The 14,034-nt window shown below is 42.8% G+C and overlaps 1 long non-coding RNA gene across 1 annotated transcript in view; it reads right to left on the bottom strand.

The window, feature by feature from the left end:
* Positions 1 to 13,253: 13,253 nt before the first annotated feature.
* LOC142714395 (uncharacterized) overlaps positions 13,254 to 14,034 on the bottom strand; it is a 123,625-nt gene continuing 122,844 nt past the window's right edge. The window contains exon 3 of the long non-coding RNA XR_012870619.1: positions 13,254 to 13,373. This is a non-coding gene — a long non-coding RNA (uncharacterized LOC142714395). The remainder of the gene's footprint in view (positions 13,374 to 14,034) is intronic.

Below are 14,034 nucleotides of genomic sequence, written 5' to 3'. Positions count from 1 at the left end.
AACAAACATTGTAAGTGACAAAAACGATATAACAGTAAAGATATAAGGACGTTTATTGTTAAAGCCTCAATGATGAAATCTGATGATGTCGGGGTCGTTATTTATGGAGGTCTGAGACTGATGGAGGCATTTTGGACAAGATAGGAAATGTGAAATGTGGTGTCATAATGATTAGGATGACAACATGAGGGAACTTGCACATGGAAATAGAGTCATTAACTCCTTGTCTACAAAAAGGAAGAAAGAAACTAAAGAAAATAGTTGATTAATTTTTATCTACTATGGGAAATAAGGAAAAATACCGTCTTGCGTCTTTGAAGCCTTTTACGTTGAGATGAATAGAATCCTACTACTGACTGGACAGCTGCTTTCTAGTGCACAAAAAAGTGCTGTGAAAACCAAATAAGAGCCGTAAAGCAGAACACGTGCCAAACGGCGTCCCTGGATTTGGAACATTTTAATGTAAATTTAATAAAGATTTGTATTAAAAGTAAATGTTGTCGATGAATATTTATTGTTTATTACAATTACAAACGCGAGCTACACGTATATAACAGTAGTTTATATACAGTCCTTGCGAGGTCTACAGTCTGACAACACTACTTATTTGTGGTCTGAGTAATCTCTGAGACGATCATAAGCTGCTAAAAAGATCAGCCGAGGAGCCCATCACATCCTGGGCTGGTGGCGAGAAGAGTTAGGCTGGATTCACACGACCTATTTTCAGGCGTAAACGAGTCGTTTTACGCCTCGAATTACGCCTGAAAACCCGGCTCCAATACGTCGGCAAACATCTGCCCATTCATTTCAATGGGTTTGCCGATGTACTGTGCCGACGACCTGTAATTTTACGTGTCGCTGTCAAAAGACGGCGCGTAAAATAACAGCGTCGTCAAAGAAGTGCAGGACACTTCTTGTGACGTAATTTGAGCCATTTTTCATTGACTTCAATGTAGAACAGCTCCAAATTACGGCCGTAATTGACACCTCGCAAAACGCGAGTACGAGCAATTACGTCTGAAATTCAAGAGCTGTTTTCTCCTGAAAACAGCTCCATAATTTCAGCCGTAATTGACGTTATCGTGTGCACATACCCTTAAGGAAAGAAGTGGAAGACCCGTCAGTTTTACATTTGAACACGTCCACGTTCTTTATACTCGTGGTTAGATGTGGTCGATTTGGGTCAATGGCTCATAACGGCTTCTTTTGTGGTCACATTCGGCATGTTTGTGGCCGTTCACATTACATTTAGACTGTCTCAATGTTTGTTCATGGTAATATATGGTGCGATCATGTTTGGACATTGGTTTCTATGTCTGTCTATGAACGGCTCTACAGATTTTCCTTTTCATCGGTTCCTCAGATCAGACGTGTTTCTCCAACGTCCGGCAGCGAGTGACTGACTTGGTTCAGGAAGAATCTTGTACAGAGGAAACTCCCCAGGAAATCGACTTCAGCATTGATAGGCTCCTAAGACAAGACGGGAGGGACCCCGGTTATTACTCAGTAGGGGCAGGACTTCTGTGTTATGAGGGGTTTGTACCCAGTGGTGGATTAAGTGTATAATGGGCCCTGGGCTGTTGACAGAACGTGGGCCCCTTCATCTCCCTTACATGCAATGCAACTCCCCCAAACCCCTTTTCCCTAGTGAGACGCCTAAACTACGCTTTTCTCCCTTGAACTTTTATTACAATTTTAAAACATCCTATTAATAATTTTCAAATGTAAAACCGATGTATCTGAACTTAGATGTGATCAATAACAGCTCGATGCTGCTCGACATGCAGGACCCGCTGTCACTGAACCCGTCAGTCCCGCGGATCTGACGGATCCAGGATATAGGTTTTAGCGCGAGATACAGCTCCTCTGTATACAGGATATAAAGTGGCTGCACATTAAAAAGTCATTTTTAAAAGGTGTTGATAGACTTCAACACATCAAATAAAAATGTTAACACCTTTCTTTGTGTGTTGTCTTAATAGAAAGCCTATGAGACAACTGCGCTATTGATTCTGCCAAGAAAAACAGAAACCTTATGGAACGGAGACAAACGGAAACCATTTGCAATGAAAAAACAATTGAAATCAATGATAATGCAAACGGGTTTCGTTTGCCTTTCTGTTGTGCAGAGAACTGCATCGCTGATTTCTAGCGCATCCAGGAGTGTTACAAGCCCCAAAAAATATGTTTCCCCCCCTCTTACACCAAAAAATTATCTATATACAGATACAGTTATTATATGATAACACTATACCAGATTAAATATTACCTGCATACTGTTACTGATCACAACTCACTATTATAAGACCAATAATAATAATACATTATAAGGTCCAAATAATACAGCCACATAGTGACTGAATAATACCCCCGTACTGTTACTGAATAATACCGCCACACCATAACCACATAGTGACTGAATAATACCACCATACTGTTACTGAATAATACCGCCACACCATAACCACATAGTGACTGAATAATACCCCCATACTGTTACTGAATAATACCTCCACACCATAACCACATAGTGACTGAATAATACCACCATACTGTTACTGAATAATACCTCCACACCATAACCACATAGTGACTGAATAATACCACCATACTGTTACTGAATAATACCTCCACACCATAACCACATAGTGACTGAATAATACCACCATACTGTTACTGAATAATACCACCACACCATAACCACATAGTGACTGAATAATACCCCCATACTGTTACTGAATAATAATGCCACACCATAACCACATAGTGACTGAATAATACCCCCATACTGTTACTGAATAATACCGCCACACCATAACCACATAGTGACTGAATAATACCCCCATACTGTTACTGAATAATACCCTCATACTGTTACTGAATAATACCGCCACACCATAATCACATAGTGACTAAATAATACACCCATACTGTTACTAAATAATACCTCCACACCATAACCACATAGTGACCGAATAATACCACCATACAATTACTGAATAATACCGCCACACCATGACCACATAGTGACTGAATAGTATCACCACATCATAACCACATAGTGACTCAATAATATCCCAATACTGTTACTGAATAAAAACCACTATACTAAGACCAATATTACCACCACATAGTGACCATATAGTGGAAGATGTAAGTTATATACAGGAGCTTAACAGACAATATAAGTGATTACAGCACATTTATATCTAGTGACTCACAGGTGATGTGTTCTCTGATTAGACTCGTTCACTTTCCCTTTTTTTCTTCATCGGCCCAAATCACTGTGACGACTTATTCCAGCCATGACTCATCTCTGCAGAATTTGACACACAGACCTGTTGGTTTCTCACTTTTCCAGCACCTTCCACACCTACACAACATCCTCTAAACAAACTCATAATTGGCAGTGCCCCAGATGGTAATGATCCCAGAGTGGTCAACACAATAAAAATACCCCATCAGTGGCGTGGCTTGGCGCGCAACGGGAGCAGTCGCATGACTTGAGAGCTCCGCTGTGGTCCCGTGCTATATTGATCCTGTGATTATCCTAATCGTTCCTTACCTTCACCATTAAGTCCCGGAGATCCAGGCAGCAGTCGGGTGGTAAGAGTGGAGTTATGGGCCCCACGAGAGGCCAAACGGCCACGGAAAAGTTACAGAGCTATGCCCGGGGAGATACCCAAGATGGCGGCCGTGCTTCTCTGCAGCAGCGTTCAAAAGGCAGTGAGACGCCTGGAGGGATGGCCTCTTCTTCGACGGTGGTGGAGGAGACGGAGCCGGAACCTACCCCGTCGGAGGTGATGAATAAACTCCTGGCAGCCATATCAGCATGCAAGACCTCGCTGACCGGTAAGATGGAGGAGGTGAAAATTGATATAGGCCTTATCAGGCAGGATATGCAGGCCTTGAGAGAACGAGTGACATATGTGGAAGATAGAGTGTCGGGGGTGGAAGACAGGACGGCAGCCATGCCACGTGCTATTACTGACCTGGAATCCATGACTGAGTTATTAAAACAAAAAAATGATGATCTGGAAAATAGGCTGCGCCGGAATAATATCCGGATAATAGGAATGCCTGAGGAGTCAGAGGGCCAAGATCCGGGTGAATTTATATCTAAGTGGCTGAAAGAGATACTGCCAGATGCACCTTATTCGCAGGCCTTTGCAGTGGAAAGGGCGCACAGGGTACCGGCGAGACCACCTCCACCCGGGGCCCCTCCGAGGCCGATGCTGGCCCGGTTGCTTAATTGTAACGACAGGGACATGATCCTACGTCAAGCCCGCCGACTGCAAGGAATTACGTATAATGGCGTCGCCATCTCCATATTCCCGGATTTCTTGGCTGATCTACAAAAGCGTAGAGCAACGTTCATGGCGGTGAAAAGGAGGCTGAGGGATCTCAATATCCCATATTCCATGGCGTATCCTGCAAGGCTGCGGGTAGTGGATAACGACCGTTCTATCTTTTTTAACTCTCCGGTGGAGGCCGACGATTGGGTGAGAGGGAAAAGATCGCCCCGACGCGTGTGAATCCATTGGAGGGTGAAGATGGAAAGTGCTGGAATTTAAAGTTGGTGTTGGAGTTCCTCATGCCCTTGATACAAGCTAAAGTTTTTCGGTCGGTCTCTTGTGTTTAAGGAGGGATGCCAATGTTAAGGTAAACCCAGTTTGGAAGACTTATCTGGTGGTTTGATGGCTCTGGAGGCTTTGAAAAGGGTCATTCTTATCCTCCCCGTTTAATTTGGATGGACTGCCGGGACTACCAATCCGTTTCCATTCTGTTTAAGGTACTTAGCCTGTACTGGGAAGGAGTGATCCGGTCGAAGTGAAGAAGGAGTCTCAGTTGAGAAGTCGCAGGAGTGATCCTGGCATCTGCCCAGAAAGCATTTGGTGGTCGAATATTACTGATGTATTGTTTAAACTGATGCTTGCTTTATAGTTCTCCTGTACGAATATCTGGAAAGGGCTTAAGATCTAATGTGGTGTTTGGGGTTGCAGATAGGGAAGGATACTTTAACACTGCCTAATAGCACGGGGCCTTCCCCGCTACTCTTTAGTGCCACGAGGAGGGCATGATTCGGCAATGGCCTATGTGTCATCTCGCATTGCCGATGCAATTTACTGTTTTTATGTTAGTTCTGTCGTTCATGTTTTCAACGCCGTATGTAGGCGCAATTATACTCATTTATGAATGCAAATGTATAAATAATCATACAGTGCAAAGAGGTGTGGGAAATGTCGCTAGAGAGTGTTTACTGGTATTATGCAGGAGCCGGGAGCCAACTTCCCTCCGAGGTAGACTTAGTTTTCAGGTCCACTAATGGCGTCTATACCGATCATGTCTTGGAACGTACGGGGGTTGGGCACCCCGCGGAAGAGGGCAGCCATCTTTGCATGTATCCGTAAATTCAATCCCTCTATAGTATGTCTGCAAGAGACGCATTTAATCCCAGATAAAATGAGATTATTGCGTAGACCTTGGATCTTTTGGTCTTCGCACTCCTTTCATATGTCCTACTCCCGGGGGGTATCTGTATTAATCCACAAATCTCTGAGGTGGGAAGTGGTCAATCTTAAAGTGGATAAGGAAGGTAGATATGTGTTTATACATGCTTACATCGACACTATACCATTTGTATTACTGGGCCTATATGTGCCTCCTCCGGCGAATGCACAGATTTTACATGAGGCTGCCGCATTTGCTGCTGCATATCCACAAGCTACGGTATTGGGTATGGGGGACCTTAACATGGTCTTGGATCCCAGATGTGATAGATTCAGGGGGGAAGTGGACTCTGGGGCTGTACCGGTGGCTCCGACAGCGTTGCATTTGTTGTTTCAAGAAATGGGTTGGATAGATATATTTAGGTGCAGACATCCGAATGTAAGGGTATACTCATGTCATTCTATCGGCAGAAACTCCCTGTCCCGTATAGATTATATCTTTGGGAACGCTCTAATGGTTCCTATGGTAACGGATATTTCTTACGAAGCTAGGGGAGTGTCAGATCACTCTCCGATAGTAGCGCGATTTGATCACCCAGGGCCTGTGAGAACTGGTAATTGGAAAATTCACCCATTCTGGCTCACCCTGATAGGGCCGCAAGATCGCATACCGGATCAATTGGAGGTTTTCCAAGATACCAATAGCTCATGTGATAACCTAAATATTTTATGGGATACCCTGAAGGCCTATCTGAGAGGTTGCTTGCGATCTACAATCTCTTACATAAAACGTGAGGCGGAAAAGGAAGAGGGTCTGTTGGCGCTTCAATGTAAAACGCTGGAGGGCGAATACATAGAGAACCCCTCGGAGGCAAACAAAAGTGCATGGCTGACGGTGGGTCGTAGATACTTATTATTGCTACAAGAAAAAGCCGATAGGAAACTGTTTTTTGCTCGGCAAACCTATTTTGAATTGGGAAACCAATCTAGTAAATTGCTGGCTCATTTAATTCATCACAGCTCTCAGAGCTCAGCAATACTAAAGATCAAGGACAGTCAGGGCCGTGATTTGACTGATACTCCCAGCATAGCTGCCCGCTTCACCCAATTTTATAGGGATTTATACTCCTCCCAGTCTACGTATGATTGGTCCGAATGCATATCATATTTGGAGGAATTGAAATTTCCACAGTTAGATGTGGCAGGCAGGGACATGTTAGAACTTGACATTATGGAAGACGAGGTTACACAGGCATTGAGGGATATGTCGAAGGGTAAGGCGTCGGGCCCGGACGGGGTTCCACTGGAGGTTTACCTTCGTTATTCTGACCAGCTCATTCCCCCATTATGCTCTATGTATTCTCATGCCCTGAGGGAGGGAAAACCCTGAGGGAGGGAAAACTTCCGGACAGCTTCTATGACCCTAGTGATTGTAGTTCTTACCGTCCTATTTCTTTATTGAATCTAGATTACAAGCTACTAGCAAAGGTGCTGGCAAATAGATTGAATAAGGTGATATTACAACTCATTCACCCGGATCAGGCGGGCTTCATGCCTGGGAGGTCCACATCTGACAATATACGCAAGGTTCAAATTTTGGCTCAAATAGGTGAGGCACTGAAGGAGGACTGGACAATGGCATCTCTTGATGCGACCAAGGCCTTCGATTCCGTTGAGTGGGCATATTTGTTTGAAACATTACAAAGGTTTGGTTTTGGCCCAACTTTCATTAAATGGATAACAATCCTGTATAAGGATCCGAGGGCGCAAATTTTGATTAATGGAATAATGTCCCCCTATTTTCAACTCCGTAGAGGTACTAGGCAGGGGTGCCCTCTCTCCCCGCTATTGTTCGCAGTAGCTATTGAAACTTTGGCGATACGTATTAGAACGCACCCAGAATATCGGGGAATAGTGTTGGGGGGAAGAGAGGAGAGGATTAGTTTATACGCAGATGACGTGATATTGTACATGTCATACCCGAGGGACAATTTGGGGCTAGCTATTGAAATCCTGAACTAATTCGGGAGATTTTCTGGCCTATACATTAATTGGAATAAATCATCTTTCATGCCCTTGAAGGAAGTAGGGTGGGCGGACGCTGAGTATGGTTTGCAGGTGGTGTCGTCCTTTAAATACCTGGGTATTATTATAAACCGAGACTATAGGCAGGATCGAATTACCAATATATTGCCTCTGTTAGATTATGTTAAGCTCAAATTCAAGGTGTGGGGGGCCCTTCCATTGGCAGTGACGGGTCGCGTAAATTTAATTAAAATGGTTATTCTGCCAAAATGTCTATATGTCCTGGAGCATGCAGCCATACCAGTATATAAGGCCTTTTTTAAATCCCTACATGCATTATTCCCGGCTTTTATATGGGGATCCAATAGATCCAAACTTAGCTTGTCCACTCTGCAGAGACCTAAACAGGAGGGAGGGATGGCACTGCCGGACCTATTTATGTATTATCTAGCTGGGCAACTGCGGTATATACAGCTATGGACAGGGTCGGATCCGTTACCAATGAGGGAACAGCACCTCGCTACATATTTGCATCTTACACATCTCTGGCCAGTGCTGGAAAGCTCCCCGAGAACCTATAAAGAAATGCTTCCAATCCACAGGGTGGCAGTGCAGGCCTGGACGGCTGCCAAACAAATTTATGCATATGTAGATATACAGGTGGACATGCCACTGTGGGATAATCCCCTTCTCTCTCATCTAATGGAGGGGCAAGCCCCCCCTTTCTGGTGTGGCTTTGAGGTGCGTAGAATTGGGGATACTGATAATGCCTTTAAATCCTTTACACAAATGCAAGAGGACTTCCAAATCCCTAGAAAAAGCTTCTATAGATATCTGCAACTGCGACATGCTCTTGCAAGTCAATACCCTAGGTCAGATCACGAATTCTCACGATTCCCTTTGATTGGTGTTTTTAGATCACAAGGCCCCCGGGGGCTGATTTCGGCTGTCTACACTGCTCTTATACAAGCTAAATTGGCCCATGTCAAGTTACCGGTAAAGGATAAATGGGAGGGCCTGATACCAGATCTGACAGGGGAGGAATAGGAAGATGTACTTTCATCTCCTATTTCAGCCTCACCGGCGGCAAATAACAAAATGATTCAATTATCTATAGTTCATCAGAGTTATCTCACACCGGTGAGATTGCATAGAATGGGTAGATATCCTAGCACTGAGTGTCATAGATGCCGTTTTCCCAGATCTGATTTCTGGCACATGATTTGGGATTGTCCAATGGTGGCCTCCTTTTGGGGGGATGTGTTGAAAGTGGTAGAGGAAGTGGTGAAACAGCCGATCCCCCCTTCACCCAAGATCTGTCTATTTGGTGTGCTGCCTGAGGATCAGTGGCCATTCCACATGCGTATTCTATTGAAGGAGGTATTGTTTATGGCGAGGAAAACCATCGCACTTCGGTGGATGGATCAGAGGCCTCCTAGGGTGACGAAATGGAAATCGCTGATTAATTCCATTATTCCATATGAGCGAGTTTTATATAAGAAAAGAGGATGTATTAGTAAATTTTATAAGATATGGCAGATTTGGTAGATTCACAGATCTGAGGGACCAATTGCTGCAGCCTTGAGGAGGGCGGATGTTGCATGATTAGTTACTGGCAGGATCTCTATAGTTTGTCTGAAATATCTTAAAAATCGGCCTTGGAAAGTATATTGCCCGCTGGGATGTTCTTATTGAGGGTTAATATGTGGGCTAATATGTTATGACCTGTTAAATACCATCATTGATACTATGCCTTTATGTTCATGTAATGTATGACTACCTGAATGTGTTTCTTTGCTGTTATGTACTACGGACATTTGTATCGTGCAAATTCTTTCAATAAAACGAGTTTAAAAAATAAAAAATACCCCATCAGTAATCATGCCTCCTTTGTGCCTCCAGAGTAATAATGCCCCCTTTGCACTTCCTGTAGATAGCGCCCCACACAACCTCCTGCAGTTAGCGCCACACACACAGCCTCCTGTAGGTAGTGTTACAGTCCTCTTCCCTTGTATATATTGCCACACAGCCCCCCTAGTGAGTAGTGCCACACAGCCCCATTGTATATAGTGCCACACAGCTCCCCCTTGTATATAGAGCTACACAGCCCCCCTCGTATATAGGGCCACACAGCCCTCCCTCCCCATCTTGTATATAGTGCCACACAGCACTTCCCCACTTGTATATAGTGCTACACAGCGCTCTCCCCTTACATATATAGTGCTACACAGCGCTCCCCCTTCCATATAGCGCTACAAAGCGCTCCCCCCTTGCATATAGTGATACACAGCACTACCCCCCTTACATATAGTGCTACACAGCACTTCCCTCACATTTATATAGTGCTACAAAGCGCTCCCCCACTTGTATATAGTGCTACACAGCGCTCCCCCTTGCATATAGTGCTACACAGCGATCCCCCCATGTATAGAGTGTGGCAGATGCAGACACACTTATTCATGAAGTTTTGGACAAATCTATAGAGCCGCTCATAGCAGGTGTAAATTAGCATATCTGACGCATGGACAGTCAAATTTATCAATAGCTGTGCACCTTCTAATAAATGAGGCACATTTCCAGCCAACATAAATTAGTTTAAGGCTGGTGTTTGGAACCCGTCTTAATATAATCCTGTGTCTTTCATGCAAATAAATTTCTGCAACTAAGTGCCGAGCTCTCCGCTTACCGTTCTACCTTATAACTTTTATCTTACAATGTTTTTTAATACACAGAACATCATCTTTTTCAATAGGGGCAGAGGATTGAGTTTCATAAAAAGGAGGTAAGCCTCACTACATACAATGGCCAAGATTACAAACTTTATAAGTGACGTAAGTAGCGAGTGTAGCCTAGTGGTAGTGTTACTGTCTTACATGCTGCTGACACAGGTTCAAATCCTGTTATAGACTTCTTTAAAGAGAAATAAGAGGAGCCCTATTTCAAGTAGTATATATAAAAACTCTACAGCTGCTTCTTCAAACTGCACCAGTAATCTCACCAGATTGTACCTATGTTTGATGCTGTTGATTTACATTGAACATTCATTGGAATGCTGAAAACCGAAATTCAGTCAGTGGTATAATTGACCACCGAACATGGGAACACAACTCCTATTCCACCGAAATGGAGTTTCGATGGGCAATGAACGGTAAGCCATTAGTTGGTTGAATAGAACCAATGAACGAAAACTGTGAAACCTAACAAGTCCTGAACCTTCTCCTGACAAACCTGGCGACTAACACAGAATATTGTCCACCGAACACGGGAGCTGGGCTGTCAGTTGCAATGAATGGAAAGCCAACCAGAAACTATTGGTTGGTTGGTTGGTTGAATGTAACCGATGAACGAAACTCGAACGCTGATGTGGAGAGGCACTGAACGAAATATAAAAGGACGAACAATATGATCAACACAACAGAAAAACTTAACAAGTGCTGAACCATCTCTAGACATACATGGTGGTTTACACAGAATATAGAGGCATCGGTAGAAATGTTCACCAGGAGGCGGAGCCCTATTTCTTGTAGGTATATATATAAGTTCTACAGTGGCTGCACAAGTGATCTCACCAGATTGTACCTATGTTTCACGCTGTAATTGATTCAAATCCTGAACTACTTCGTTGAACATCCTTGGCATCCATTGGAAACCACATCTTTACACGAACATTGATGGCAACCTGATTCCGACTTCGTTGAACATCCTTGGCATCCATTGGAAACTGCACATCTTTACACGAACATTGATGGCAACCTGATGCACTGATTCCGACTTCGTTGAACATCCTTGGCATCCATTGGAAACTGCACATCTTTACACGAACATTGATGGCAACCTGATGCACTGATTCCGACTTCGTTGAAGATCCTTGGCATCCATTGGAAACTACACATCTTTACACGAACATTGATGGCAACCTGATGCACTGATTCCGACTTCGTTGAACATCCTTGGCATCCATTGGAAACCACATCTTTATACGAACATTGATGGCAACCTGATGCACTGATTCCGACTTTGTTGAACATCCTTGGCATCCATTGGAAACGACACATCTTTACTTAAGCCCTACGTGCTGCCGACAAGGTAAAGTTCTTGGTGCTGCACTTTTTCGAACTTTGTTGAACGTCTTTGACAACCATTGTCGTCAACAAACTTTTCCAATCCTTGCTCTGCTGTACTGAACGCACAAAGTGACGAACACAGAACACAGTTGTAGTGACAGCATTTCTACCATTCACCATAAAGACACACTTATAAATATCAACTTTGGATTCTTATTGGCATTCTATAGATCACGGGTACAGTGAAGCCAAAAGAAAGATCGACGAGACTAAGCAAGAGGAACGGTTGTCATGGCATTCACCAAAATGTTTTATACCGTCATATCTGTGACAATGGTGTCCTGTCTAGTCCGGGACAATGGCTGCAAATTACCTGCAACAAATGTCTTTGAGCAGCTGCATGGCGCCTACAAGAATATAAGTTCTGATATCAAATGTCCTACAAACACTGTGTGTGACAAGAAACTATTGAACATTAAAGATATGAGAACATTTTTTGATAAAGTCTCAACGATGAAATCTGATGATGTCGGTGTCGTTGTTTATGAAGTTCTGAGCCAGATGGAGGCATTTTTTGACAAGGAACAAAGTCCATTATGGAACAATCTCCATCTAGATGGAAACCTGAGGGAAGTTTTACAAATGCATATAAAGTCCCTAACTCCTTGTCTAAAAAACGGGAGAAAGAAACTTCTTCAAAAGAAAATAGTCGATTATTTTTCAACATTACGGGGAATTGTGAATACTGAGAATTTGTCCTCCTGCACTTGTGAAACCATTTTCTTTTATATGGAGATTAATAAAATCCTATTACAGACTCAACAATTATTATAGGTGTATAAAGTTGTGATGTAAATCTGTACATGTGCCACAGAAATGAATTAAAAGTGAATATTGTGGGTTTATATTTTTTGTCCATTCAATTACCTGCGGCGAGGAAAGGTACAAAGCTGAGATGTAGACACACAAAGACATAATTCAAATACAGTTTCTGTCCGGTCCGTTCTCCGATGTTACAGTCATAATTTGCTTCCTTCCGTCATGACACAGAATACAGTGATGTTGGAGATATTTCCACCATTCACCGTGAAGACACAAGTTAGAATTCTGTTAGGTCCCGTGCACATGGCCGTAAAAATCATCCGCAATTGCGGACCACAATTACTTCTATTTTATACACAAAAGAACACAATCAGAGCATTAGAAGCCAATGAATGTATAAAAGTTTTGAATTTTTATTAAACACATAATACAAACAGTGTTAAAAAATACAAGGACAAGACTCTAGTAAGAACAGCGGAGCTACAAGTACTTAATGCTGACTCTGTTATATAGGTATTGCACGTTGTGTATAGTAATATACTTAAATAAATATACGCATACCCTTACAATGGGAAATCTTCCCAACCACAGTAAGTTTACTTTATAAGTGTTCAATGTGGGTAAGCAACAAAGAGGTAAGATAAAGTGACAGTGCATATAAAAGTAGTATGTATACCAGCAGCCTTACCCATATTCAGCAGAAAGGGTGGTTAACAGTGTCCGCTCCTCCACATGAACATTTACTTCTATTGTCCATGGACACTTTCCCGTTTATTTATGGGAGTACAGGGGAGGTGGCATTTCTACAAACAATAAAAAAGTTTGACTGGAATATCTGGATTATTATTCGCGTTCTTATAGTTACCTGAAGCCGCAACATCAATGAGAGGAAGCGAGAGCAATTGTTCACACGGCATTCACCAAAATGTTTTATATTGTCAAATCTGTGACAACGGTGACCAGTCTGGGGAGGGACATTTTGTAAATGCAGATATGGTCCCCAACGCCTTGTCTACAAAAAGAAAGAAAGAAATGTCTTCAAAAGGAAATTGTAAATTACTTCTACACATGATGGGAACTTGAGAAAAGTATTGCACTCTCATCTGTAAGACGATTATGACAATCCTATCACTGACTGAACATCGGTTTTCAGTTGTTGTAGGGTCTATAATCCAATGCTGCAGTTTAAGTCTTTGAAAAAAATATTGTGTAAATAATTTGAAGTGTTGAGAATCCCGGAGGCTGAACCATTCAACAGAGAACGTTTGGAAGGTCCCAGAGATACATTGACACCTAAGCCGAGCTCTCCTCCTCCATGTAGAAATAATGTGGCTCCTGCAGTTACTGTTGGGCTGCGTCACTCCTCTCATGATATCAGTAGTTCTGTTAAGCTGTGTATTTCTCTGTTTGTACTTTACAATTTATAATCTTACTCCAATAAAGAATTCTTTCTAAGCATTTATTCTGTCTATGAACGGCGCTACTGAATGTTTATTTAAAAAACAACAACATTTTTAACATGTCTCAGTAACGTCCTGCCGCCAGTGACTGACTTAGTGACAGTAGAAGCTTATAGACAGAACATTGCTCAAGAAATCAATTTCATCACTGATCCGCTGTTAAGACAGAAAAGGGGAAGAGTCCTTATTATTTTATACAGTACGGGGGGAATC

Source organism: Rhinoderma darwinii, chromosome 1 (genome assembly GCF_050947455.1).
Source record: "Rhinoderma darwinii isolate aRhiDar2 chromosome 1, aRhiDar2.hap1, whole genome shotgun sequence".
In the NCBI taxonomy this organism is placed as follows: domain Eukaryota; kingdom Metazoa; phylum Chordata; class Amphibia; order Anura; family Rhinodermatidae; genus Rhinoderma; species Rhinoderma darwinii.
Note: the sequence above shows the minus strand (reverse complement) of the source record. Positions and strands in the feature narration are given on the sequence as shown.